This window comes from Adiantum capillus-veneris, chromosome 24 (genome assembly GCF_014529385.1).
Source record: "Adiantum capillus-veneris isolate H3 chromosome 24, ASM1452938v2, whole genome shotgun sequence".
Classification (NCBI taxonomy): domain Eukaryota; kingdom Viridiplantae; phylum Streptophyta; class Polypodiopsida; order Polypodiales; family Pteridaceae; genus Adiantum; species Adiantum capillus-veneris.
In genome coordinates, this window is record NC_140954.1 from 56479417 (window position 1) to 56485650 (window position 6234).

At 43.7% G+C, this 6234-nt stretch overlaps 1 pseudogene; it reads right to left on the minus strand.

Moving 5' to 3' along the window:
- Positions 1–390: 390 nt before the first annotated feature.
- On the minus strand, positions 391–1218 carry LOC147426407 (receptor-like protein 32; annotated as a pseudogene).
- Positions 1219–6234: the final 5016 nt, after the last annotated feature.

Below are 6234 nucleotides of genomic sequence, written 5' to 3' on the forward strand. Positions count from 1 at the left end.
GTAGTGATTACTTTACTCCGACGACGCCTGAGTTCAGCTCCTCAAAATGAGAGGAGCTTTTGCTCCAGAATGAGGAGAATTAAATAAATCTCAAAGGGTATTGCAGAAGATTCTAGGCAATATAATAACGACGCCACCAGTATATTTTGAAAATCGCCTAGAGTACCTAGAAAACGCCACAAAACCCGGGTATAGAGATCCATTCATCCATCCACAATGAGGAAGTTTTAGGGAATCTGTCAATGAAGAATCTAAAATATGTCCATAGAGGCCCAACAGTCCTCTCCGCTCCCTTCATGACTAGAGATGGTAAATGCAGATTGTGGGGGATGTTGCCAGTGAGCTTGTTGTGAGAGAGATCAATCACAACCAAGAACAGCATGAAGTCACCTAGAAATGGGGGGTTATGCGGTTGTGAGCTAGACCCAACACTAAAAGGTTCGAGGTATTCTGCAAGAGTAAGAAAAATTTCTTCAAATCACCTTCCACCTCATGGTAGCTCAAATCTAAGATTAGTGAAGAATATGCGACAATAGAAGCTAGGATTGTTCCCGACAACCGATTATTATTAAGCCTTATGAAAAATACAGATCTGGGAAGGTTCTGAGGAATTGGGCTAGTTAGACTGTTATGATCGAGACAAAGAGTGAATAGGGCATTTGCACATTCTCCTAAAGAAGCTGGAATCTGCCCTACCAGCTGATTGTAAGACAAGTCGAGTGAGCTCCATTGCAATTGAGGTAAATTAGCAGTGCCTGATTCAGTCAAATTAGTAGTGCAGTTTAAGCCCAATATGCGTAGCACGCTTTCTACATCACCTGCTATTGAATTGCTTGAGAGGTTGATAGATTGAAGAGACGTGAAACTGCCCCATTCTGGATCAAACCTTGTGAATTTGTTATTTGAGAGATCAAGGTTTTTCAAATTTAATGAGGCGTTTGCTGTCTTGGCTGGAATTTTCTCAACCAGATAGTTCTGAGACAAGTCTAAATGAAACGTCCCTCGAAGACCTTGTCGTTGAGGGAACCTGTAAGATTGTAGGCACTGAGATGTAGCTCTGAAATTGAAGGAGCGAGCTGAATGTCTGCATTAAGCGTGATGGACAAGGAGTTGTTATTCATAAAGACAGTTGCTAATGCAGGCAAAACATCCCAACAAATCCAGGCCGGCGATGTTATTGCCCGAAATATTTAGCAACTCTAGTGTTTGGTTTAGCATGGAAACCCTAGTGCCACAGAGCACCTCATCTAATTGTAGACCCAAAGAAGTCCGCTGCTGCAGATGGTATAATTGGGGATGTCGAAAGAACCCGTCGGAGTGGGCTAGGAGCCATAGCTTCATATCCCAATGCCCCTTGCTTGATTTTTGTGCTCTTTGCCCGTGAAATCACAATTGTACCCATTATAATTCTTTGGACTCTCAAAACCCACCTTCTCTCAAACCTTGGGATGCAAACACGCTATGAATTTCTTCAATTTGAAGTACTTGCCATTGGCCAACTGCATGGCAACTGCAAACTCTGTCGAACACTCTATTCTTAATTTACATCTCACAACGTATACCTTATGCTAGACACGAACAAGCATTTATACACCTTGAGAGATCCACGCTTGCACGATACCTACAATACTTCAATCAAACACACCACCGTCGCGAAACACATTTCTCTCTCTCTCTCTCCACCAACACACACGGTCCAAAAACCACACACACGCACCGGCACCAACACAAAGCATAAAAACTGTGAAGAAGAGAAAGGGGTAAATGTAGATTGACAATAGGGGCAATTGGTAATTTCTTCCCAAAAAAGAAGTGTACAACGCTTCTTCTCTCATGCCTTGATCTACATAGTGCTATCTAAAACGACAAAAAGGGGGTCCCTTATAGGATACGAAACTTTCCTCTTTTAGCACTTCTCTTCTCCTTCGAACACGCGTCCAATTTTTTGCATGTCGCACATGAACTACTGCTTTTTAGAGTATGGATTTTTTAAATAGCTGCATGTGGGTAAGGACCCCTATTTTTGGAGGGTAGCGCCATTTTATCTTCAATAAAAAAAGGGGGAGGGTTGTTTGAGGCCCCCTGTGGGAAAGTGCCCTAGTGAGCCCAAATGCCATGTCATCACTGTCAACGCCGCCATCGAAAACTTGATCCAGTACCAACATAGCACAACAGCGTTGACGGCACCTCTGTCACACAACCACATTCCACAAGTAGCACCCATCCAGAGCTGCCACCACCACACATAGCTAGCTCAAGGGGAGATGCCTCCTTCTTACTTCGATACACAATGGGCTAGCACCATTACATTATCTATGCCATATGCTCTGAGTCTTGTCTTCCCCATGTGGGATATATGGGGCACCACATGGCAGGCCCCTCATGAGATGGCCTCCCAAACTCTCAAAAAATCCGCTAAAAACTCACCAAAAATCATTTTTTTCATCCCCCCTTTGAACCATCCCCACTCTCTGTACTGGGGTCGGATTCTCCTCTTGTAAGCTCAAAGAAGAATTAGACATCCTCGACTTCAAACTACAAGAATCTCGCCACATTTTGACTTCTCTAAGATCTTGAACTAGTGCCCTAAACTTGGCAAAAATCATCTACCACCATTTCCTCCGCAAGTGCTCCCAATTTCAACCTGACATATCTCCACGCTCCGAACTCAGATTGATGCACTGTAACTTTTTGTGGACTTCACATGCCACATAGTTCTCATGCAAACCTTGGTGAGGTCAAAAAACCGTCTGATGGCATGCCTACCAAGGCAGTCAAATTGGCACATCATCTCTATCGGAAAATCTAAGAACCTTGAAGATTGGAGTCAAGCAATCAATGGCTCTTGAGTCTCACTTCCCCCAACAATCAAAATGTAACTCTCTAAGTAGCTCTCATATTTCAAAGACTCATGTCGGGTATTTGGTCCCTCAAGGCACCTAGCATGCTTGAAGATAATTGTACACTCCAATATCACTAATCCACTCACAATTGTGAGTATGGGAGGAAAAAAATGACATATCCATCAAAATTTTCTTGCTGTAAGAGGTATACAAGCATGTCACTAAAAGCTATTCCATCACTTTTTTGGCCTACATAAGGCCTAGGACTTAGTAAAGCATGGAACTCTTGGGTAAAAACTATGGACAGTTGGATTAAGCTTGCCCACTAGTGCCACATGGCAAGTTGATAATAGTAAACCTTTTCTTTTCCTTTCTCTTGTAAGAGAGACAACAATCAGAATCTTCTTGTGTATGCAGGCCCTTTGAGGGATTGGTGAACAATTATTTCTTTGTTTCTATAGAGAATAGCAGTTACTCATCCTCTTGTGTAGGATATATATATATATATATATATATATATATATATATATATCTATATATATATATATATATAGAGAGAGAGAGAGATTTATAAGAGTTATAAATCTGTGTGTGTGTGTGTGTGTGTGTGTGTGTGTGAGTGAGAGTGTGTGTGTGTGTGTGAGAGAGAGAGAGAGAGAGAGAGAGAGAGAGAGAGAGATTTACATATATATCTATACTATGTATAAAGGGGGGAGGGATTCTAGTCCTCCATTTGGTCACTTGTCATCTTTTCCTTGCTTCGATACGTGCTCTCTCTAGCCCATTGACAGTGCACCAAAGAGAGTTGAGCTCAGTCCGGTGCTGAAGGGAGTTAGGATGTGACATGTAAACATTTCTAACACCTTTAATTTTGAATTCTCTTTCCTCCCCTCCTTTCACAAGAGTATCTAGAAATTTTCTCATGTAGGAAAACCGAGTCTTTCTCATTGTTTTTCATACAATGCATAACATCATGAGCTTTTGCTTGAGAGGTACCGCATACCTAGCTAGGTACGATTTGGGGTAGGGGACCGCCGGCCCCCCCCACCGGGCCGGCAGTCCCCTACCCCCAATCGTACCTAGCTAGGTATGCGGCACCTCCCTCACAGAAGCTCATGATGTTGAGGTAAGCCACAATGTGGGAAATATTGTGAGAATTTGTCCAAAACTTCTTGTGAATTTGTTGGCGACTTCCACTGCGAACACCAAGTTTTGACCTGATGCCAGTGCTCTCTCTCTCTCACACACACACATCACATCACAAAGTTGGTACGACATTCTTGCCAAGGCTTTCAATTGCAACTTGATTTCCAAGTAATACTGCAGATTAAAGAAGAGCGCGTGCACGTGCGCACACACACACACATACATACATCACACATAGTTGGTATGATGTTCTTGAAGGCTTTCAATTGCAAATGCAAATTAAAGAACTCTCTCTCGCTCTCTCTCTCTCTCTCTCTCTCTCTCTCTCTCTCTCTCTCTCTCTCTCTCTCTCTTTCGCTGTGTGTGTGTGTGTGTGTGTGTGTGTGTGTGTGTGTGTGTGATCGTGTGTTGCAGGCCATGTGAAGTAGGGATGCCAACATCTCCAAGTTTCTCCTGGGCCTGCACCTTCTGTATCGCAATAACCTTTGCACACTCCCCGGAGCCCCTAATGCCACTTGTACTACCACCAATGCTTGCTGCACCCTAGTGTATTCAGGCAAGTCCAGCCAAGGCTAGGTACATTGTAGGGTAAAAACTTGAGCAATGTGGGAAGGAAGGGGGTTTTTACGAGGTGAAGCAAAGAGGAGACTTTGGGCCCTAACGTCTATAGGCCTACGCACAAGAGAAAAATTTATGAGCGATGAGTCATGAGTGCAGGAAAATAGAGCGTACTCTCTCTCTCTCTCTCTCTCTCTCTCTCTAAGCTAATCAAAATTCAATCATACTATGGGGTTTCGACAACACCTCTTGGTACCACGATTGTGTTGTCAACGTTTTCGGTTGAAAGTGTTGTAGGGCATCCCCACTACACTAAGTGACACATAACATTAAAGAGGGGGGGTAAGGGGATCGACGGCACGGAAGTGGATGCGGGGAGCCCGAGGCAGATTAAACCCGGACGCGCGGCAAGTCAACGCGAAAAGGAACCCGGGTGGCGACTCGATTTGAACCCAGGGCCTCGTCGCCCAGATTGTGACGCATGGGGTAACCATCCCACCCGCGCGCACATGTTGTACCCATGGCTTGGGTTTTTGGGGTTTTATTATTAAAACATAGGCACTGCCCAGGTTTAATCTGTGGACGGGTTTAGTCTGTGGCCGGGTTTAGTTTTTAAGTGCCCATCTACGACTGCAACCTCTTCGATTTTCGTGCGCACACTTCTCTGCCCTCGATCCCCTTACCCCCCCCCCCCCCTCTTTAATACTATGTGTTATTTAGTCCTTAGGGTTGTAGTCCAATAAAGTCATAGGAAGAAAGTTATATGTAGTTTTTAGCAAATGGATAGCCAAATTTTAGTTCCAAATGCAATCGCATATGCTTGCGATTTTGAATTGCATGCAATTTTATTTTATTTTTAGCAAAACTCACAATTGTGAGTGGATTATATTGAGCAGCCCAAAAAATTACAAGGTTTTGTCATGCTCATGTTAAGCCATGACAACATCCAGGGATCATAATTACATCGGCTATTAGGGCAGCCATCCCTACTACCCCACCTCCACATCCTTGATAACCAAGGTCCATACTCTTGACATTCTGAGATCTTTTAATTACCGATGGCCAAGATTTTCCCCCATCCTAAGCATTCCATCAGCTGACAACAAGGCACAAGTAGTCCTACACCAATCCTCCGAGTGATGTTTGCGTCTAAGTGCCCATATTAGCACTTTGCTTTCCTGTATAATTTCTATGAAGCTTGCTACCTCAAATCCTCCTTCAAAAACACGGCGGTTCCTTGTTTGCCATACAATATGCAAGAAGAAGTATCTGACGATCTAAGTGCTGACGAGGAGTGCAGGACTACCTAAATTTTTACCTCCAAGACATAGGTCAGTCTTGAAAAAACTAATTTTCCATGTTCTCTGGACCCACTTGCATACTTTCCCTGCGAGGCCTTTTATAGCTGGGGCAATCCATGAATAGGTGGGCCAGATCTTCACTAGCTAATCTACACCCCAAGCATCAATCTGACCCAATCCCTCTCTCCTAAATCTTCACCCCCGTCGGTAGAGCACCCCAGATAACCTTCCATAAGAAAACCTTCATGTACTATGGAACCGTTGGCTTCCATATGTTCTCCATTACATGCTCCCACCTTTCCTCCGGCCATTGCTTTTTCCATATCTTGTTAAGGGGGCTAGACCAATTCTTCTTTTGCATCATTGTCTGATAAATGATTTTAGTA